This window comes from Engystomops pustulosus, chromosome 1, assembly GCF_040894005.1.
Source record: "Engystomops pustulosus chromosome 1, aEngPut4.maternal, whole genome shotgun sequence".
Taxonomy (NCBI): domain Eukaryota; kingdom Metazoa; phylum Chordata; class Amphibia; order Anura; family Leptodactylidae; genus Engystomops; species Engystomops pustulosus.
In genome coordinates this window covers 170,648,517-170,673,034 of record NC_092411.1, presented here as the reverse complement: position 1 = coordinate 170,673,034, position 24,518 = coordinate 170,648,517, and the positions used below count along the sequence as shown (strand labels likewise).

The 24,518-nt window shown below is 38.8% G+C and overlaps 1 protein-coding gene and 1 long non-coding RNA gene across 4 annotated transcripts in view; one reads left to right on the top strand and one right to left on the bottom strand.

Moving 5' to 3' along the window:
- NRTN (neurturin) overlaps positions 1–24,518 on the top strand; it is a 488,581-nt gene that overhangs the window by 65,254 nt on the left and 398,809 nt on the right. The gene's annotated exons all lie outside the window — the stretch shown is intronic.
- LOC140097659 (uncharacterized) lies at positions 6,017–16,558 on the bottom strand. The gene is made up of 3 exons (XR_011850079.1): positions 16,398–16,558; positions 7,014–7,119; positions 6,017–6,141 (listed from the first exon to the last, which is right to left on the bottom strand). It is a non-coding gene; the product is annotated as an uncharacterized lncRNA (long non-coding RNA).

Here is a 24,518-nt window from a genome sequence, read left to right as displayed (position 1 = left end):
CCATTGGAACAGTGGTAGCTGTGACGTATTGTGACGCGCGATTCACACACACCCCTCAATTTTGATTGGTGGATCTTTCCTTTAACCCCTAGGCGCACCAGGACATAATAGTACGTCCCCGGGGCTACATGCTAAGCGCACGGGGACGCGCTATAACGTCCTGCTTCTATAACAATCCTTCTCACAAAAAGTAAGCCCTTAAACAGATTTGTGAGGCGAAAAATAAAAAAGTTATGCATATGCAAGACGGTGATGCTAAAATTAACAACATTTTTGCCAAATTACTTTTTATTCAGTAAAAATGGGGAAAAAATAAAAAATCTATATAAATTACAGTAGGTCTTTTCGTAATCGTGGCGACCCATATAATAAAAATAATATACTATTTTTATGGTATGGTTAACGACCAAAAAAATGAAAAATAAAAATTTTCTAAAAATTGATGATTTTCATTTCCTCCACCAACAAAGAGTTAATAAAATCTCACCAATTGGCTATAGATGCCCCAAAATTACGTACCAGAAAAGTGCATCTCACGAGGCAAAAAAATAAAAAATTATAGCCTGTACAATGTGACATAGCAAATCTGATCTGGATGGCGCCTCCTTCTCTTCTATGCCCGGCCTGTGCGCCCATACAGCAGGTTACCACTACATATGGGGTATCGGGAGGAATTGGGTATCAAACTTTGTGGAGCCTTTTTTCATTTAATCCATTGTAAATGTTTAATTTTCCACCCAAAATGAGTGTATTGTGAAAAAAGATTATAATTTGCAGACTGCACCTCCATTTTGTTTTAACCCCTATAAAACACCTAAAGGGTTTACAAACTTCTTAAAAGTGGTTTTCATACGTTGAGGGGTGTAGTTTCCATAATGGGGTAATTTATGAGTCTCGCTATTATTTAGGCCTCTCACAGTCAATTAGAAGTTGAGCAGATCCATCTAAATACGGGTTTTGGTGATTTTACAAAAAATGTGAAAAATGATACCTAAATTCTGAGCCTCGTAACATTCTAGTAAAATATATGGAATCTTAAAAAACCATGCCACCATAAAGCAGACATTTGGGAAATGTAAGTTATGAATTTATTTGGGTGATATGACTATCTGCATCAAAAGTAGAGAATTTAGAACGTTGAAAATAAAGAATTTTTCCAAATTTTGTTTTTTTTATAACTAAACGCAAAAGATTTCATCCAAATCTCTAAACTAATTTGAAGTACAATGTGTCACAAAAAAACAATCTCAAAATCCCCCGGATATCTCATAGCGTTCCCACGCTATAACCACTTATAGTGACACAGGGCAGATTTGAAAAATGGGGCCGCATCCTTAAGGCCAAAAGAGGCTGAGTCTCGTAGGGGTTAAATTCTTAAACACATTGTATACTTACATGCTATGACTAAGAGCTGTAAACGCTCGAAACGCGTCAGCTGTAACCTGTCCTGCCTTTCATGTTTTAACTTTTGAATTAATAAAGAAGCAAGATTTTACGGAAGTGCCGCGTTTACCTTGATTGAGCAGAAGAATATCACCCTACTTTCTGTAGATTTCAAATGGAAGACCATCTGATCCTGGGCTGGTGTTTCCTGTTATTCATTTTACCGCCAGTCTCAATTCCTCTACCGTCAATGGTTTGTCCAAGTTCCTCCTCAAGCCCCCTAAGATAATTATTTATCCCCTCCTCTCCTTCCACATCCTGAGACTTGGGTATTTGAGGACTTTTATTCAGACCTATATAATTTGCTGCTCTACCGCTACTATATATCCATATCTATCATGTATTTTATCAATTTTATATTTTTAATTTTGTTCATGAATAGTTTCTGAGAGTAGTTTCCTCGGTTTACCGGATTTGCACAAATACTTTTGCCCTCTGAAAAATATCCCCTGCTGTGCCTTATATTCCATATGACCTGTGTAGTTCTTTTTTGCCCTCTGTATCTGTTGGCTACTTTCTAGTCTTGGGTTAGTCTGTTCTGCCTTTTGTATATATTCCTTCAACTCCTTCTCCCTTTTTCTTAAATGTCTTCTTTGCGTTTTTTATTTTACTGTACCACCACCCTCTTATGTATCCTTTTAGTGTGTCCTAGACATTGCCTATTGCTGATGAGTTAAGATTACATTTCCAAATTTCATCAGTTCCTTGAATATTTCTTCTTTAATCACAAGGACTACCATCCAATGTGGATTAAGTCTAAATGGACGTCTCCAACTTTCCTCTTCTTCCTGAACGTTCATCCCTACTAATACCATAGAGTGATCTGAATGACTAGTTGTTATATATTTCATGTGTTTCAGATATGGTAGTGCTTCCCTATATACTAAAGCAAGGTCAATTCTAGCATTACCGTATGAGCACATGAAAAGCAGGAAAATGCCCTCTTATTTCCGTGTAAATGTCGCAATAAATCTAACCAGCTCATTTCTTGCCACAGTTTTGATAGCAGGGTGTGATTGCAGTTGGATGGCACTTGGATCATGTTAATATTCTTAGTTGCAATAAACAAGTTCAGTTTCCCAAACACTGATAAAGAAAATGAGGGGGGGGGGTATAAAAGAATGGCAACACATTCTTTCTTATAAATTTTACCGTGCAAAAATATGTATTGTCCCTATGTGTGCAACTCTGAGAACAGCTCCCCACCACCTTGTTATGTATATATACACTTACACCCCTAGAGTATGTTGAATATGCTGTGTGGAATTCCATATCAGCCCATTTTCTCCTGGCTTTATTCACTGTCTCTTTACTTAGAAATGTTTCTATCAAGCAGAATATAGCTGCGATAGATTAGATTAGATACGATTGTACAATGTCAAAAATAATTTGTCTTTTAACTCTTTCCCCCATGCCCCTAATGTTCCATGTAAGTATTGATATCATATCCTAAAAAAATTTAAACAAAGAGAGGAAAAAAAAGAGACCCTAAGCCCCATCTCCAACCCCCACCCCTATCCCCCAGTAATGTACCCGGAATTGCTCTGGTACTCTTACCTCAGGTAATCTCCAACTACCTCCTCCTCCCTACTCTACCCACCGACTTCTTCAACCCTTATAAACTTATTCATAAGCATTTTGATTCCAGCCATCTTGTGCCTGCTTCTCTGCTATCGATAAGTTCAGTTTTCTCCTCAAAGATAACTCTTAGTCTTGCTGGGAACAAGAGAATACGTGATCTTCGCCTGTGCCAATCTTTTCTTAAATTCTGAAAAGCCCCATCTTTTCATCGTTTACTTTGAATAGTCTGGATGTGCTGAAACCTTGTGCCCATCAATGGAAGCATCCTTTTTACGGAGAGCTCCAATGATGGTATCCCTATCTCTGGATGATAGTATTTTACGAATAATTGAGCGTGGCTAGTCCCCTGGTATTGTTCTGCGACCAGGTACACGGTGGGCGCGCTCAACACAAAAAAATGGATGATAAACAATGTGCACCCACTGTGTCCTGTATCCATTTTTGTAGAAATTGTGTGGTATCCTTTCCCTCTATTCCTTCTGCAAAGCCTATAAATCGAATATTTGATCTCCTGGATCGGTCTTCCATTTCTGGAACGCTATCCTGAAGCATCTCATTTTCAATTTTCATTTTTTAAATCAGTTTCTTGTTGTTTTCTTCTACCTTATCCAGCTTATCAACTTTATCTTCCTGTGTACGCATCTTCTCTTATTTTGTTTAAATAATCCTTAATTGACAGAACATCATTTCTTGTTTCTCCCATTTGAACCGAGTGGTTTTCAATAGCCAGATTGATCTTATTTACAGGGGTTTTTTTTCCCTTGGGAAACTAGTCCCCGTGGATTTTCTAGAGGAGCCTTTTGCTGGCATTTCTATTATATTAACCAAGAGCCAAACTGGACCAGGACAGAGCAACTGGTTGTCACTTATGCCCTATTCCTTCTTGTACTCACTGTCTACCCACGTTTAACACTCAAGGCCCGTTAAACTAATAGCCAAAAGGCCACGGCTTCTGTGACCCAATTTATAGATTAATAAACATACAATTCTAGTGGCATTTATAATCATTAGACATACCCCAGAGTACTAGTACACAACAGATAAACAATATCTTATAGACACCGCCATGCCGCTATATATTAGTTTATTATTAGCGGCAATACTAGTTTTAGTATTTAATATCTGAATGCCAAAAGAAATGATTCTTGTTAGTATAGTCATCCGTCTTGGCTTTTTACCTATGATGTTATTGGCAGCCATTCAGTTTTTAATAACACAGTCAATACTTTGACATCCAAAAGCCAGAAAGGGTAGTATTTATTAGTAAGTATTGGTATATTCGTCCGTCCAGGGCCTTTTAGCCTATGAAGTTATTAGCAACGATGATAATTTTACCAACACAGTCAATGGTTTGACCTCCGGAAGCAGAAAAGGCATAGTAAATCAAACTCTGCTTTTAGCAGCAGTGATGATTTTAGCAGCACAGTCAATGGTTAGCTTTCCAAAAGCCAGGAAAGATGAGATTTGTTGGTATAATCGTCAGCCTCCGTATTTAATTTATAATGTCAGTAGCAGCAATAATGGTTTTAGCAGTACGATCAACAATATGGCAGCCGATGGCAGATGAGATGGTGCTTCTTAGAATAATCATCAGTCAATGGTTAGACATCCAACAGCCCGAAAAAATTGTACTTATTAGTATAGTCATCGGCCTCGGTAATTAGCCTGTGATGTTATTAACAGCAATGATGGTTTTAGCAGCACAGTCAATAATATGGCAGCGATAGCAAGATACAATACTGCTTATTAGTATAATTATCAGTCTTGACCTTTGATCTTTACTGTTGTTAGCGGCAGCCATGCGTTTAGCAGCACAGTCAATAGTTAGACATCTAGCAGCCAGGAAAAATAATATTTGTTAGTATGGGTACAGCAGTAAGGGTTTTAGCAGCACAGTCAATAGTATAATAGCAAGTAGTAAAGTGAGATAGTGCTTAGTATAATCATCCATCTTGGCCTTTGGTCTATAGTGTTATAAGCAGCACCAGTGCATTTAGCAACACAAATAATGATTTGACCTCCGAAGGCAAAAAAAAGATAAAGCCTATTAATATAGGCACCAATCTCAGTATACAGCCAATACTTTTTGTTCACAATAGTGCTGTTTTTAACGGGCCACCGGAATAGCACGTACGGCTTAAAAGATAACTTTGGGATTACGCTTGCAGCCTGATATACCTTATAAGTAATAAAACTTGACAATTCCTCGCTGCACCACAATTTAAATTATAACAGCTAGGAACGTCTCACCGGGAGCTTGGCTTCATACTTGAACCCTGCGTCTTGCACGGCGCTCCAGAGATGACAGGTTCCGTTCCATGTACGCTGCCCCGCCGCCTTGGCCGTGGTATACTCACAGACTGTATGGTACTTGAGGTCCAGGTCTGTTTCGCTGCTGTGTCCTCTGCCAGCTTAGTGCTCAACGATCGGTACCCATACCGCTATACCTTCGGTCTTCCCAATGTAACTCCCGCCAGCTGGATTACTTTCCGACATCTCAACCCAAACATACAAACTCTCTATTTTGCACTTTGTGATCAATACTGCGAGATCTTGCTTTCCATTCCTATGGAAACAAACTACTCCCCCTATGATAGGAATGTGAGTGACCGAAGTTAATGATCTCATGCATATGGAAGATCTTATTACTTATGTCCATGGCACATATGAAAAGTTCCACAAAACCTGGCAGCCCTGGATTCTCTTTCAACAAACTCCTGAGTACAGACAATCATGAGGCCTTTGTTTTGACCGTTACCTTCCTGCACCTGACATATCCTTCACCATTTTCCTCCTCCTTTCCCTACCCTACCTCAATTTGTTATCCTCCCTCTTCCACCTTTTCCTTTTTTCTGCACCTTTATTTCCTCTTCTCCTATATTTTCACTATCCTTATTGTTTGCTGTTGTACCTTGTTCCTTTATTTCTCTTTCAAGTTAACAAAATGACAAGAAGACAGATGGAGCTTGAATTCTTTGTTTATTCTTCTCCATTTTTGTTGTAGAGTTCATGATAATTGACTGAGTTTTAAATATTCTACAATACTTTAAATAGTTTGTTATGTGATGAGGACTGCACTTCTGATTTCTGTCTGCTTGTTGTCACAAATAAAGTGAACTGTAAAAATAAAAATTTGTTTGAGAATTCTTTGAGCTGAAATAACTCTTTCCAGTCGTATTTAACAGAACCATAAAATGTATCACTTGGCTGCTGAAAATTACTATATATATATATATATTGTACCATTTGATGAAAATTTGCAAGGCCAAATTAAGGATGGCAGAGGCCATCTGGGCACAAACTGATGGGGTCCCCCATTTAATTCCTTTTTTTTTTTTTTTAAATAAAGGAGGTACCAGTAATTAATAAAATAAAAATAATTGTGCTACAGCCTTCTCCAGAGATCCCAAATGACATTTCCCAAAATCAGAAACTGAATAAAAATCACAACTTATTGATTGAGAACCTCATAATTTACACCTCAGCTACTGCAGAACCCTAGCTACTGTAGAATATCACAATACACCCCACAGCTGCTGCAGAACCTTATCATATACACCTCACCTGCTGAAGATCCTCATAATAGTTACATAGTACAGTCGTACAGTCGTCCATCAAGTTCAACCAAGTAATGTAAGGGAAACAATTATATGTTTTCACATAACCATCAATGTTATTTTGATGTAAAAAGGCCCTACTGTCCCTACTTGAACCAGCAAGCTATTCCACACATTCATAGTTCTTACAGTAAAGAAGCCTTGTTAAGACTTATATTCGTTCCAATCCTTGGTAGAGGTGGGTGACTTAAATAGGGTTCCTACTCCAATAACTGTAAACAAAATAATCCAGGCACTCCAAAAAGTTGCTTGCTCAAAAGTGACTTGTATTGCAGCACATACGTTTTGACCTTTGTCAAATACTATAAAAAATCAAAAAATATCCATTATAAGACGATGCAAAGCAGTGACTGTTTAGGAACCCGAACATACTCGATCAGAGCAACATCCAGCTACCATTATTCTTCTGCTGGTCGGAACATCGATCTGAGTGTATTACAGATATTCCTGCTGGAGCATGTTCTTTTATTTGCAGAACCTGATGAAGAGAGAAGTGCACTTTGATATTTTTATTGCTCAAATAAAACGTTTCACAAGATGATTTTGAGTTTTTATTTCTGGCAGAGCTGAGGAATTCTCCACTCTTCATTCTAAACATAAGACAATGGGGCACATTTACCCTTTTAGGCTCTTGCGACAGTTTTCTGTCGGAGTCTGCACGTTCTTTCTCACGCAAACTGCTTACACATGAATTTAAGAAGTGTCTGAGACACACATGTGTAGCATTGGTTATAATGCAAATGAGCCGTGTGCAACGCAAGTTTGTGCACCATGCAACACATTTATCGTTTAGATTTTGACAGAAGTGTGTCGCATGCACCATGCTAAAGATGCACCAAGAAAATGTTGAGCTGTTCAGGGAGTGTCAGATTCTTAATGAATATATGCCACAATTCTTGAATCTGGCCCACCCTGCACACGGAGAAAACATACAAACTCTTTGAGGATGTTAACCCTGGGACTTGAACCCAGGTTCCCAGCCTTGCAAGGCTGTAATGCTTACCACTAAGCCACAGCCTAATATCCTGCCATCTGCACACACATTACAAAAATAATTGGGTAAAGTGGCCAACCCCTTTAAGACAAATTTGGCCAATGTGTCTGTTGATTTAAAAGATGTTCAGCCAGTTCACACAATAAATTAGGCACAAATGTTTGCAATACTGCAAGACCAAGGCAGCAACTGGACAGATGGCTCAACTTAGCTGGAAAAATCCAAAACACATTGACAGAGCTGCTCAAAGGGGGCTCAGAGTATGTGTGTTCATCTTTGCTGCCCTCCAGATGGCTGCTCAGGGCAGGATGTGAGGTGGCAGGAATCAAGCACAAAGCCATTTTATATACAGTACATTTGAAGACCAAAAATAATTGAATACCTTTTTCCTTTGACTTTGAATTTTTTACTTTGGACCATATTATTATTGATTTGGAATACTTATAACAGAAAGATCCTTTGAGAGTACAGGGTGTTCAATAGCAACACATTTGTCAAATATATATTTGTGTGCGTGAGAAACTTGCCACTGTCTTTATATAATATGGCATAATGGGAGGCATTTATTAACCATATGCTGAAAGTCTCAATTTATGGCGCAAATAAACTCCAGTCCAGAGCAGGCATAGGCAACCATTTGGAAGGGGATGTGTCCTGCTTTATCTAGACATTCAACATGACAATGACCTAAAAAATAAGAGAACTGCTTTGTAACAGAACGGACCATAACTGTTTTACTAAAACTACTAAAAAGGATCAAGATATTCATAGGTGGAAAGCAGCTTACTACAGGCTTTGTAAACTTGAATAAACTTGAATAAAATTATTCAAACATAAAAAGCTATATAAATGGGATATCGTCTTAATTGTACTGACCCATTGAACATGCATAATGTGTTATCTATGCTATATGGTGTATAAAGTAAACGTTAACCCCTTGTGGACCATGGATAAAAATGCACGCACAAGTCGGCCAGTGGTTAAGACACTAGGGCATGCATTTTTGTCCTGCACAAACTATAACCATGACAATAGTAAACGGTGACAGTGTGCGGTAGCATGCAACCATGCAACCGTGAATACCATGAAGAAATATTAAAAAAAAAAAAAAAAAAAAAAAAGCTAAAAATTTTTATTTTTGCACACCCAACCAAACAAAAAAGCTAAAAAAATGGTCAAAATGTCACATCTACACCACAATGATTCCAATAAAAAGTACAACCCATTTTGCAAAAAATACACCCTACAGCTCAGTCAGCAAAAAAATCGAAATGTTACCCCACTTAGAAGATGGCGATGCAAAAGCAAGTGATGTTTCTCTCAAAATGTGTTTTTATTCAAACATAAAAAATCGATATAAATAGGATATCGCCATAATCGTACTGACCCATAGAACATAAATAGTTTGAGGGTAAAAATGTGATACTTTGTGGGGAGTTGCTAATAAATAGAACTTTTTAAAACCCTATAAATATGAATAGGCCTCTAAAATAATTGAATTTTAAAATAACACCAAAATTGATGTCAACATAAAGCAGATATAAGGTTATGTTATGCTATGAGTTAGTAAACTATTTGGGATGTTAGACTAACTGTATGATGAGCATAACATTTAGAAATAAATGCAAAATATATCAACCAAAATATACCACTAAGGTAAAGTACAACATGTCACAAATCATGTCACAAAAAACAAATCTTAAAATTATTTTTTTTTTTGGGCTTGCCTGATTTATTGCAGTAGTAAATAAAAAATAAGGCATGTGAGTGTTGGTTATTTGAGACTTTTGTCTGAAAAGTCTCACCAAAGAAACCTGTTCTGGACTGGAGTTTATTTGTGCAAAAAATTGTGACATTTTACCAAAATTGGGTAAAAATTAGCAACTTTTTCAGAAATCCACATCTTAATTTTTTAAATAAATTAGGTCCAACCGTGTAAAACTCTGCCACAGCGAACTTAAAAAAAAACCTGTGTAAAAGTCGCAAATTTAAGCGTTACAAAGTTAAAATCACACATGGCAAAACAATTGGACTGGGTCATTAACCCCTTCACATGTATGAAGAGGGCTCACGGGCTGAGCTACTACTGCCAGCGGCATTTAAGAGATGTGACGCATGGGCGTCACCATCTTGGTTCTGATTGTTGCTCCCCCAAACGTCAGTGGAGGGCAGCGATCACTTGCCATGACATGATGTTGGACTCGAGGCCAGTGGCTCGTTGTAATGAATACTGTGTAAAAATGCCATATAGTAGTATTGTAGTATATGGTAGAAACGATCAGACCATCTAGGGTTAAAATGTATGTGTGTATAATAAATATATATATCCCTCCCACAGCAGATATTGCGTATATAGCCCTCTCTCCAGCACATTTTAACCCCTTGCCACTGAAGCCACTTTTTCACCTTCCTGACACGGCCCTATTTTTCAAATCTGACATGTATCAATTCATATGGAGATAATTTTGGAACACTTTAACATATACGCCGCTGATTTTGAGATTGTTTGTTTGTTTTTCGTGATGCATTGTACTTTTATGTTAGTTGAAAAATTTGGGTGATAACTTTTGCGTTTGGTTATGAAAAAAATGGAAATTTGGTGAAAATTTTGAAAAAAATGCTATTTTAAAACTTTGGAAATTTCTACATTTCAAGCAGATTGTCATAGCCCCCAAATAACTTAATAAATAACATTAACCTAAAGTCTTCTTTATGTTAGCATGATTTTTTTAAACATCTTATACTTTTTTTTAGGAAGATAGCAGGCTTATAACTATACAGGTGATTTTTTTTGATTTTTGGGAAAATCAACAAAATCTATGTTTTGCAGGACTAGCTAAGTTTGATGTGACTATAAGAGTCACTGTTGTGTGTGAATACACACCAAACGAAACTGCTCAAAACTCCAGGTGCACAATCCTCTGAGAGTACTTCTCTTCTCCCAAGCAAACATAAACTTCAGAACAAATGAGGTTGGCACTTTTTGATTCACTGGAAATCTTGAATCCTTTATTCATTCATGGTGACACAGCAAGTTACAGGTATTAACACATCAGGAAAAAGCATCATCTTACGTGTTTCTGACCAATAAGGTCCTTAGTCATAGATCATGAATCATGAATCATAGGTCAGGAAATTGAGGCTCATATTTATCAGCAGCAGGCGGTTTGCAGAACACACGCAGGGGGGTGACAAAAGTGACAAAAAGGAGAAATAAAAAAGCTCCTGTCCAAAAAAATGAACAGAGATACAATCAACTGCTCAGCGGTCATAGGATCCACACGCCAAAAAAAAAAAAAAAAGAGCACAGAGCTGACCAGTGAACTTCGGCTCTTATCAGCGGCAGGTGGTGGATACCATACATACCATATCATGGTCGATCCACATTAGGACTAGACCTTAAAGCACCTAGCACTTTACAAGAAAATGGAACTTGCTTTTCTTGTGGTGTTCCCTGATGAGCAGACAGGGCAAAACATGATATGTCGGGACCTCACATACTAGCAAATTTTGATTTGGGACTGCTGCCATTACAGCCACATGTGGACCAGCATTGTCATGGATCAGAAGCAACCCAAGGCCCACCTGCACATGCATGTGGTCTTAAAATGAGTATCTCATCTCAATACTTAATAGCACTTAGGGTACATTTTGGCTTAGAAAACTAAATAAATGCCTCCCCACAACTGACCCATTGCCAAATCCATCATGCTGGATTTGGAAATTTCACATTCTTTGAAACATCTCTAGACTCTTTCAGGTCTGTCAAAAGTGATCAATTCAGACCTGTTCTCATCCATGATGAACACAAGTACCAATTATTATCTGCTAATCTTGGTGTTTTCTGGCTGATGTCAATCTTCCTGATGTCACTTGAAGACATAGGTCTCACGTATCACCCTCCTGGAGTCGGTTTTCGACAGTTTGAGCAGCCTGTAATGCTGCTGTAGGGAATAGTTTTGATGGACTGAAAGAATAGACAATGAAAGTGAGCCCTAACTCTTAACCTCTTCCCCATTGGTCAACAATCCCTTCTGGCGCCAAGTGCAAAAATGGATACAAAGACAGAACTACAAGATACAGGTCAGAACCAAGCGTAAAAAGGCAGCATAATAAGCACCAACAAGCAAAAGGATAATCAGAATACAGGCTGATGGTTGGAGAATCCAAAATACAAAGTCAAGATGAATGCCAGCCAGCTCAGAATAAAAACCAAATATATGGCCTTGTGACTATTCTGTGGCGCCTGTGTTTTAATAGATTTCTTTTAAAAAATACAATACAATAAAGTTTCATATCCCTTAGGAAATGGTAGTGTACATTGCTCCTGTATGTATAGTGCAAAATAAAAATCAAAGACCTAACACAAGAAATAAGAGTACAATATGGCTTGGGGGCAAGTGGGGGGGGGGGTTAATTAAGTTGATTTGGCTGCTCCTTGAATCTATTTAATGTAGAGAGTGATGGCTTCATCTCTCGCTACGTTGTTGGAGTAGTTCTTGGTGTAATGCATTTTTTGCAGTGGAAATTAATTTGCTGCCACTCTTAACCTTCCTAATGCTGTCAATTGGGCTCAGGTTATTGCCTACAATGCTTTGAGACCTTTTGGTGTTTTTGGCCAATCTGTTATATTCCTTTTTTTTAATTTAACTCTCCCAGCAGACAATGGCATAGCAATGCTTGGGACGGTGGATTCAAAGAACATCTTTAGGATTTTGTTGTAGGTATTAAAAATAGCTTCCTCTAGAATGTACTTCCTTAGGAAACTTAAGTTGTTTAACCCCTTAACGACTTGGCCTTTTTTAGTTTTTTCACTTCCATTTTTCACTCCCCACCGTCAAAAATCTATAACTTTTTTATTTTTCCACATAAAGAGCTCTGTTATGGCTTATTTTCTGCGTAACAAATTGCACTTCGTAGTGACGGTATTTAATATTCCATGGCGTGTACTGGGAAGCAGGAAAAAAATTCCAAATGCAGTGAAAATGGTGAAAAACACATTTGAGATGTTTTCTTGTGGGCTTGGATCTTACAGCTTTTACTGTGTGACCAAAATGATATGTCTACTTTATTCTTTGGGTTGCTATGATTACGTGGATACCAAATTTGTATAGGTTTTATAATGTTTTCATACATTTAAAAAAAATTAAAACCTCCTGTACAAAATTTTTTTTTTTTTTGATTTTGCCATCTTCTGGTGGTAATAACTTTTTCATACTTTGTTGTACGGAGCTGTGGGTGGTGTCATTTTTTGCGACTTTTGATGGCGTTTTCATTGCTATCATTTTTAGGACTGTGCGACCTTTTGATCACTTTTTATTAATTTTTTTATATTTTCCAAAATGGCAAAAAAATGTCATTTTTGACTTTGGACGCTATTTTACGTTACGGGGTTAAACACAGTGAAAAACCGTTATTATATTTTGATAGATCGGACATTTTCGGACGCGGCGATACCTAATGTGTTTAGGATTTTTACTGTTTATTAATATCAGTTCTAGGGAAAGGGGGGTGATTTGAATTTTTAGGTTTTTTTATTATAATTTTTTTTAACTTTTTTTTACTTTTACTATTTTTCAGACTCCCTAGGGTACTTTAACCCTAGGTTGTCTGATCGATCCTACCATATACTGCCATACTGCAATATGGCAGTATATGGGGTTTTTACTCCTCATTCATTACAATGTGCTGATAGCACATTGTAATGAATTGGTTAAAACGAGACAGCTTCGGGCCTTCGTGAGACCCGAAGCTGTCATGGCAACGGATCACCGCTCCCTGTGACGTCATCGGGGAGCGAAGATCCGCGGCAAGATGGCGGCGCCATGTTTTTGAAGCCTCCGGCAGCATTGCCGGCAGCGATCGCCGTGAAAGCACCCGCGATCGGTGCTAGCACCGATCGCGGGTGTTACCAGTAAGCCTTTGCTGCATTATGCAGCAAAGACTTAGCGGCTATGGAGAGGGCTCGGCCCCCAAGCCCTCTCCATGCACCGGGACCTGGCGTGCGCCGTACTCGAGAAGGGGTTAAGTGCAACGTCACTATTTGCCGTCCATTCTAGCTTATTATTGATCATGACACCAAGATGCTTATAGGTATGGACGTTTAACTTAGATAGAATTATGAGCTGTTTTTTCCCTCCATAGGAATATCACCATTTCTTTTAGGTTTTTTTCACATTTAGCATGAGATTATTACCTTTCGTTCCAGTCAACAAATTTGTTTAAAACTTCCCTACAGGTTTTTTTCTTCACCCTCCTAGATGCAGCCAACAATGACTGAATCATCCAAGTGATGTTACGGCAATGGGTCTAAATTTTCAGTAGTTGTTTACTTGTTTGGTTTTCTGTAGATGTTGTATACATGAGATTTTCCAGATGTTTGGTACGGTTTGAAAGTTCAAGCTGAAGTTAAATAGATCAGGAATCTGCAAAATTCTTTAGAGAAGGTTTTAACCGGGGGCAGATGCTCTTGGGTCTGCTAGCTTTGTTTGGGTTCATGGCCCTCATACAAATTTTACTTCATCAGCTGACAATTTAACCCCACTTTTTGTTGGATTGTTGGTGGTTCTGTGGTTTGTTGCTTGCAATGGGGAGGCCCCCTGGTGGTTGTTTGTGTACCCATCCAAGAATCTATTAAAGAATTTATACCTTCTACACTTTGTTTCTATTCTGAGTTGTGTTAGTTTGTCTCCCATGCCTGTGATCTTCCTCAGACCCACCCAGACATTCTTTGTATTGGTCTTACCCAGCTGTGCCTCTACGCTTTCCCCATATGCCTTTTAAGAGGCTTAGATTTTTGTTTTTAGTAGAAATTAGATCTTTTTAACGGCGGCCCTATCCTTCTTGGGATGACTATTTCTTGTTTAGTAGACATTTAAGTTCTTTGGCTTATTATTTGGATAGCACCTGAATTTTTCTTCTGGTATCAATGAATCTAGGTAAAAGTTGAGGTACCATGTAACATTGTCTGCCCACTGATTGATGTTCTTGGATTTGAGCATGCTCTCAGCATTTCTACCACCTACAATTAGACCACCTACAATTTCTTTTTTACAAATTGGGGACACTTTTTGTAGCGGACTGTAAGTTGATTTTTCTATGATAATGTTGTGGTCTGACCTGCCTAATGGTTGACAGTGTACGGGGGGGATTACTATAATATTGTAAACTAAGTCCATGATTTTTTTCATCTCTGATTGCTGAACATACATATTGATGGAAATCGGGCAAGGAGTTGTTTGTTGAGCATGGTTAAAATCTTGGGTGTTTGTTCTTTATGTCATTGATGTTATCAGCTAGAATTTCCCAGGCCCTGTTTGTGTCTGCAGATGGTAGGAAGTAAATTATATCCACTAGGACTAGTGTAAATTCTCTTGGCAGATTGTAGGGAACTGTTCACTGCAGAGCCTGGGACTAATTTTCCATTAGGGTGTACCACGCCTTACCATCTCTTCTGGAGAGCAGCAATACTGGGTGACACCTCAATGGTGCCTGGCAGACCAAGCATAGCTTTAGGGACACCCCTTACCCAGACACTACATTTTGGCATCACAAACCGAATCCAGTACAGCATTAGCAGAACAGGTCATTGCGGATCCAGCTCCAGTAGATCAAGACAGTCAGTGGCAGCTACGGGAAAGTCCCATCTTGTGTCTTTAGCCCATCACAGCATCGGCAACTTGGGACTGAGTTACTATGTTGTCGTGTTGCTATATTTTTCTACAATATCGGTAGGCAGAGACAGTGATATGACTGCTAGTCAATAACTCTGTCTGTACCATACTTTTCAGCGTTTTAACATTTTCTATGTCTAGGTGAGCTGACTATTTTTTCCTTTTTTGTTTTTGTTGATGCTTTTTCAGCGCACCATGTTTACCAAAATATGGAGGAGAGCCTACAAACCTAAAAGACTCAGAGAATAGGTGCCATTTACAAAATGACTTCGCTTAATGATGAACAGAAGGTTACTAATTCCCCCTTTAAACCTATAGTCAACACCCAGCTCAAGTGATCCTAAAGAACCATCAATGGTATCAAAACAGTCCCATACCAGGATTAAGTGTTCCACCCACATCTCAGTTATGTCATTAGAATTGCACTTGTAGAAAAATGTATATTTTGTAATTTGTAATCATGTATGTTTGTCCTCCGAATGAAGTTATCTTGGAATGCTATCCATTTCTGCTGATTCCTACTCATTATGCTGATTACCTTTTTTGGCAATAGCCATGTCAAAGATTATATACTGGAAAAATGCTGTGAGAATGTTTGTCATATGGCAGATCAGGAAAAATGTTATGGTCAGCTCTACAATGCCCACTGTGAGTAGTGGCTTATTCTCAGGTATGCTGTGTATATTGTATGTGATGACTATTTTGAAGTCACTGGAGTCTGGTGATTGTTACATCCAGTGACTATGTGCTTTTGAGTCTTTCTGCTGTGATAGAGCCAAATAAAAATGTGGGGAGTGCCAAGTCGTACAAGCTTTATATCTACAAGCTGATCACAACACCTGGTATTCCGCCCCGCCTCTGTGATGACCATTTTCTGCTGAAGTACAACAGCTTTCAGCTTGTTGACCATGGAAGAGGCCACTGATGACTACAAACATTTGTGTTTTGTCCACATGCCACGTGCCAAAAAAACAGCTACTAATAGACATTGTAAGTCGCTGTTCAGATTACCGCAATAATGGCCCGCCAATCAAAAATGGACCAAAACTAAGCTTTTCTACATCCCGTTGGTAACATTTGAGAACCTACCCCTAGACCTGGGATACCTTCAACTCCATGTACATTGTTGATGCATAGTTTCATAAATGTTCTTGCTGAGCCCTGACAGTGAAGAAAAACAGTCTTGTTTACCAGACAAGCAGACTGGTTGACCTTTAGAATCACAGCTACTGTCTGGAAAGTTGTTTACACTTTGGAATCTTGCTGCCATAGAATGTTATGGGGACTCAATGTCAATGGGAAGCACTTTGTCATTGTTTTTGTGCTGAAAAGTAACCACTCATCCCCTGGTAAAAAGTATATAAGGGAACAAACAGCAGACTGCCAGTCTGAGAAAGAAGGGTACCAGCCTACTGAGAAAGAGAGGTATAGCTTGCCCAGGCCTTTCGTCAGCATAGAACCCTTTTTCTGCCAGGGAGGAGATTGGAGAAGTCAGCCTTTTGATTTCATTGTATTGATTTGTACCTGAATTTCTTCAGTAAAGAAGGTAACTGTTCACTGCAGACCCTGATTCCCTGGACTTATTTCACATTGGGGTGCACCACGCCTTACCATCCCTTCCAGATGGCAGCTATATGTGGCAACACTGCAAAGGTGCCTGGCAGACCCAGCATAGCTTTGGCATCACCCCTAACCTGGGCACTGTAGTAGAACTGCATGATTATGCATAATAGTGCAAATACTGGTCTTGTAAGGTAGTATTGTCTGATGCTATAAATACAAATAGTACCAAAATTGGTAATGCAATGAAGAACTCTGCAATGCAAATAATACAAAGTACTATTTCCATCATAGAGGTCTATGCTACAGTGTAAGGGGATCGCGACAGAACCGGGTGCCCCAATGGGTTTCCTATTGCCCCCTAATGACCTCAACAAGGAACCACAGCCCTAACCGACTTCCAGCCCATCTGAAACCTCTCCCTAATGTGGGCCCACAGACCCTAATTAAAGGGATGGGGAGGATGCTATTAGACAAATGCAAATAGGGTATCACAGAATTTTTGGGGGGGAACTACTATCATAAATTGCATTGAAAATCCGTAGACAGATAAAAGTACTCAGTTGAAGTAATGAATAAACAGGTTCATAGGTATCTTTGGTCAAACTGGGTCAAAACCCTACATGACAATTTTCACCTATAAACATAGGTTCATCAGGGGCACAGTAGACCAGTAAATCCTGCAACCGGAATAGCAACAATATGTTAGCCGAAGGAGGCAGTTAATATAATGTAAGATCTAATAAACGTTATTGGCTGTGGCCAGGAAAAAAAAGTCCATTCCAGAGTAATTCCGTGTCGGGCCTAGCCCCTTAATGGATTGTCGCCAAGGTGAGGCGCCATTTTGTGGTGCCGAGTGTATCAGTAGATCACAATGGCTCTATAATCCATCCCCATGCATTATAATGGTTTAAACTGAGATCAATACCTTATGTCCATACCTGAAGAATGTATATTTCTGAGGCACATACAGCAGCTGCTCAGACAGGTATTTGGCCATTTATTGAATCTCTAGACCGCACTCTCGACATATTGGACAAAAACCTTGTGGGAAGTGTGCTTTGGTAATACCGTGTGCCCCTCTGTATATATAAAAAATTGGATAAAATTAAAATGTATACCATGCACTACTTACTGTTTTCACTCAACATGCATTTATTGCATACAATTGCACATCACTAACAATTGTTCTGCATCACATAAAATTGAACATAAAATCACATTATTATATGTACCAACATTGGGACTCACCATATGGTATAAGATCTTACTTTGTGTTTGATAAAGGTGACATTTGACCCCAATACTATACAAAGTGCCGGGTTGCAACCTATACCACTACTAGTGCTATATATCGTGGCGTGTGAACACTAGATAGCACAGTACATAAACAGTTGGTGTCACCAAATGGATAAAACTGTGCATGCACAAAATCTAAAAACAAAAATAGTCACTAAATAACTTGTACATCCAATCGTTGGTAGACAATATATTTGCTATCTCCGATAGTGGTTTCACCCAGCTTAGCATTTGTCTCTTAGGTCACTTGTAGTAATTCCAGTTGGGTAATATCCTTATAGGTTATGTATTACCTGCATTGGTTCTTCGCTGCCATGATGCATCCACTGTGCTATGGCACCACTGTGGACCTGGGACACTGTGTACTCGTGCTTTCGTTCCTAGTCCCGCATTATGATGAACTGCACGTGTGGTGGAGTGTGACTGAATTCCTCTGGGTTCCAGTGCTGGTGTCTGGCGTGATGGAAGCTGGCTTCCTTTTGCGATATTGTCTCTGGTTTGATTTACCGCATCCGCTGGTACTCGTAGATAAAACAATGATAGGTAAAATGTGTCTATATTAGTTTCTAGATGCATTTCGGGGTGTCTAACTCCTTTTTCAATAGCTATGTCCATCCTGGGTTTGCCCTGGTATTTAAACATGCTCCCAATGTCGTGTTTTTGCTGACATAATGGTCAAAAAACGTTGATTTTTCCTTGTGACTTCCAATCTTTAACCCCTTAAGGACCAGGCCCTTTTTTGTTTTTGCGTTTTTATTTTTTACTCCCCACCTTCAAAAATCTATAACTTTTTTATTTTTCCATGTACAGAGCTGTGTAATGTCTTATTTTCTATGTAACAAATTGCACTTCGTAGTGATAGTATTAAATATTCCATGCCGTGTACTGGAAAGCGGGAAAAAAATTCTAAATGCAGTGAAAATGATGAAAAAACACATTTGCGCCATTTCTTGTGGGCTTGGTTTTTACAGCTTTCACTGTGCGCCCCAAATGACAGATCTACTTCATTCATTGGGTCAATGCAATCACTGGGATATCAAATTTGTATAGGTTTAATAATGTTTTCATACATTTACAAAAATTAAAACCTCCTGTACAGAAAAAAATTCTTCATTTTACAGTGTTCTTGCGCTAATAACTTTTTCATACTTTAGTGTACAGAGCTGTGGGTGGTGTCATTTTTTGCGACTTCTGATGACGTTTTCAACGCTTTTATTTTTAGGACTGTGCGACCTTTTGATCACTTTTTATTGAATTTTTTTCTATTTTTCAAAATGGCTAAAAAATGCAATTTGCGACTTCGGGCGCTATTTTCCGCTACGGGGTAAAACGCAGTGAAAAACGGTTATTATATTTTGATAGATCGGGCATTTTTGGACACGGCGATATCTAATGTGTTTAAGATTTTTACTGTTTATTTATACTTATATCAGTTCTAGGGAAAGGGGGGTGATTTGAATTTTTTTGTTTTTTTAATATAATTTTTTTTTTTACTTTTTAAAATTTATTTTACTATTTTTCAGACTCCCTAGGGTACTTTAACCCTAGGTTGTCTGAGTGATCCTACCATACACTGCCCTACTACCTATTGGCAGTATATGGGGATTTTGCATACCCTCTATTTCTATTACAATGTGCAAATCACACATTGTAATAGATAGCCTCGATCATGACAGCCTCGGATCTTTGTGTGATCCGAGGCTGTCATGACAACGGATCGCCGCTCCCTGGTGACGTCACGGGGAGTGACGATAGGAGCCAAGATGGCGGCGCCCACGCGCCGCCTGCAGCTTTGCCAGCGGCGAAGAGATTGATGAAATCATGGAAAAGGGCAAGACAACTAGATAGAGAGAAATTTTTCACAGATTCAATAGAAGCAGGAAAACCCATCAACAGTGCACAATCTACCAAACAAAAATAATACTCCCAAAATACAAACAAATAGAACGGATTGTGTCACATCATTGGCATGTCCTCCTAGAGGATAAAATAATAGGTCCGCTATTACCATCAAAACCACCTATAGTGTACACAAAGGCACCAAACCTCAACAGCAAAATAGCTTCTACCATTAAAAAGAATAAAAACCAAACATCGCACACTTGGTTGGATCTAAAAGGGTTTTATAGATGTGGACAATGGGGGGGGGGGGGATGTCAAAGTACCAATGTTGCAGGAAAAACAGACAAATTCTGTGAATGGATTTACAGTGAACATTAATGAATTACTAACATGCAATTCAGCCGGGGTCATGTATTTAATTAAATTCCCTTGTGGCAAACACTATATAGGTAGAGCACTCAAAACAAGAATAGGAGAACATATTAGGAACATAACTAATGGTTTCCAAAATCACACACACAAAGTTACGGTTTTGTGCTCTTCAGTCGGTCAAAAGGGAATGGCGGGAGGAGATTTTATTGCCAAAATGTCCAGGATGGAATCTAGATTTATTTTTGAATTTTACACACTTGTCCCAAAAGGGCTAAATGTTGAACTTGAACTATTTATTTTTTTGTAGAAGGACCGTGGGGATCCCCCCACTGGATTCCTGACAGGCTGCATCCTGTCAGCATGAGAACCACTGGATTCCACTCATGATCCTGCATCCTGTAAACATTGTGTAAACATCTTTGTGAATATCTTTTAAATGTTTTCAAAAATCGCTCTGAATAGTGTACAATAGAATTACAACAGCAATGCAACAGTAGTCTGTAACAGTGCAATGGTCATCCCATGTCAAATTATCCAAATTGTTTAAATGCCTAAACATTACTTAAATACCATATATTGACTTGCACCTAAACATCACACATTGATGTTCATCATAATACATTCATACAACAATATTTCCCACCTCCGTAAAGTATTTCACTCTGTTAAAATACATTTACATAGTAGCACCTATCACTGTCCGAGTGGCTGACAAGACATATAAACAACCACGATGTTGAAACTGTGTGCGCCAACTCTTCACCAATGAAACCACTTTAAAGATTGGAATTTACAAGGGAAAATCAAAGTTTTATTCATCTTTGTTAAAATTGCAAAGATGGGATCAGTACCCCTTTATGGACTGCAAAGCAAAAACATGTCAGCAAAACGGCGAAATATGGGATGGATTGGACCAATTAGAATGTTAATCCAGACCAGGTTTTGACATTGGGAGCATGTTTAAATACCAGGGCAAACCCAGGATGGACATAGCTTTTGAAAAAGGGGTTAGATACCCCTAAACGCATCCAGAAACTAATATAGACACATCTTACCTATCGTTGTTATATCTCTGAGCACCAGTGGATGCGGTATATCAAACGAGAGACAATATCGCAAACGGAAGCCAGCTTCCATCACACCAGACACCAGCACTAGGACCCAGAGGAAATTAGTCGCAGGCTCCAGCACACTCCAATACACTTGCAGTTCATCAGAATGCGGGAATAGGAAGGAGAGCATGAGTACAGAGCTTCCCGAGTCTGCAGTGGTGCAGTAGCACAGTGGAGGCATTGTGGCAGTGAAGAACCAATGCAGGTAATACATAACCTATAAGGATATTACCCAACTGGAATAACTACAAGTGACCTAAGAGACAAATGCTAAGCTGGGTGAAACAATCTATCGGAGATGGCAAATATATTGTCTACCAACGATTGGTACACTCCAACACACGTGCAGTTCATCAGAATGCTGTCTGGATTCAAGTTATTCAGTGAATATTTTTGTTTTTAGATTTCGTGCATGCACAGTTTTACCCATTTGATTTTATACGGTGACACCAACTGTTTATGTACTGTGCTATCTAGTGTTCACACGCTGCATTACATAGCACTAGTAGCCGTATAGGTTGTATCCAGGCACTTTGTTAAAGGGGACATATGACCCCAATACTATACAAACACAAAGTAAGATCTTATACCATTTACCTAATGTGATCTATGGTGAGTCCCAATGTTGGTACATATAATAATGTGATTTTATGTTCAATTTTATGATATGCCGAACAATTGTTAATGATGTGCAATTGTATGCAATAAACACATGTTTGGTACAAACAGTAAGTAGTGCATGGTTCAGATTTCAATGTTATCCAATTTGTCCATTTATATCCCATTTGGTTATGCACATTGTGGTAAAGGAATATTTGCAGACTGCGCCCCTTAGAGGAGCACAGAATTAGCTTTACCCTGCTGGTTGTCGTTTTAAGCGCTTGGAGTTATATTACATTCCACAGTTAGTGATTTGTATTATAGGAAAGTTAAGAAATGAGTCAAAAGAGGTTTCAATGTGTATGTGTAAAAGAGTAGTTGTATGAAAGCATGGCCAAGGTCTGATAGACAGGGGTTGTCAAATGAGTTGGTTTGCTTCTCTCTGAGAGACCCAAGGGGCCCATAGCAATTTGAATCTATTGTTACCTCCCAGCTCACTAGTTCTTCCATCTTGTGGATATTGTCTACTCCACTGTACCACTCAGAGATCAGTGAAACCATCTAGGGGGGGAAGGTTAACTTGGCTGCATGTACTAACTGTATTACCAGGTCATTTTTAGAAGGTTTCCACATTTTTGTGGGATCCAAAGAAATACTGACTCGGGTGTAAGGCAAATAGATTTTGTTTTTGTTTTGATGATTGCAGAGATTAAAGGGGTTGTCCGAGTTTAAAAAAAATATATATATGTGGCCGGGAGTGGGCTGCCTAAAATAATAAAGCGGTACTTACCTTCCGGTGCCCTCCGGTATCCAGCGCTGGATTCAGCTTCTGGCCGGAAGCTGAATGCAGCGCTTTAAGGGAGATGGTGTTTGTGAAGCTGAGTATAACCCCTTTTTATTCCATTTGAATGTAGAAAGATTGACAAAGAGAGTTTTGTTAGCAGAAGGTTTTTTTGATGTTTGCTAGATTTTTCTTGTGAAATTGTGGTCAGGTGTGAGGAATTGTTTCAGATTTCAGGTGTGATATGCTATTGTGGAATGACATATAGGGGTCATAGGTTGCTTGGAATATATGAGGGTGGATTGTGAAGAAGTGGGTGGCTACTATTTATGGAGATCAAGGTTTGTATCATGCCTTTGAAAAGGGGATTTGTATAGGTACTGTGGGTACCAGAGCTGACTTAATGTGTGAGTTGTAATTGCGACCTCATCAAGTTCTGTACCTAAATTGCCACAGAAGGGATTGTTAAACTCAATGCTTTGCTTTAATTGAATGGCCTTATAGTAGGTTAAAGGATCCGGTAAACCAAAGCCCCTTGCTTTTTTTGGTATAGTTTAGCTCTTTAGCCTGACCACAGAAATTGACTGAAAAGAATGATATGGGGACATAAACAGGTACTGTTTGCATTAAAGTAGTTTTGACATGATAAAGATTTTTGTGGCCCATCTACGAAATGTAAGTTGAGTTGTGATTTGAGATAGAAGTGGGACATGGTTCTCTTTAAAGAGATTGTTGGAGTTCGTTGTGAACTGAATGCCTAGGTAGTTAATTAACTTATGTCAATTTACAGGGGTTGAATAAAGGATTGAATGATTTTATCGGGGGTGTTGATATTTAAAGCTCACGACTTTGCAAAGTTCACTGTGAGAGGGTTATTTATGATTATGATTTATGGTCTAATTGCTTGTAGAAGCGTTTCCATGATCAATATAATTAGTGAGGGTGACATGCGGCATCCCTTGTGGGTGCCATTGCTAATAAGGAAGGAGTCTGACAGGGCACTGTGTGCTCTGACTTTAGCATTGGGGGAATTGTACAGGGTCATGATGGACAAGAATGTCAAAATTCTCCAGGGTTGCCCTCCTTTAGGAAGCCAGTTTGTTCTTTATTTACTAGGATAGACAGGTATTGTCCCAATTTGAATGCTGTCATTTTTAGTACCTGTTTGTGCAGAGCCCTAGAATGTCTTGTGGTACTCTTCAAGGAGGTAATTTTTGTTAAAAAGTTGTATAGTGGCAGTTCTGCATTTTTTAATTTATTCGCCTGCCGCCATAAGTTCCCCTCGGATAACCATCTTATGAGACCCAGTGTTTGGTATGTGACACATAAAGTATGAAAGAAGTTTCTTGCTTATGGACTTGTAAAAGTTGTCTGACAAGGTAAATTTTGCACTGGTAATTTGTGGTTCAATGGTTCTTATTAGTCTTCAGCGACTTGAACTTGCTGGTGGGAGACCATTTAGCTATCTTAGGGAGGTCTGGATGATCTAGGGGTTGTTCTGTTATTGGGAGCAAGGAGGTAATGGCAAATAGTGTAATGTCCAGAATGTGTCAGGCTTTTGGAGATCTATTGTGTGCAAAAGTGAAGTCAAACTGTAGAAACCTGTAGAAACTTTTTTGCTCATGTAGGTGGTTTTCTCAAAGG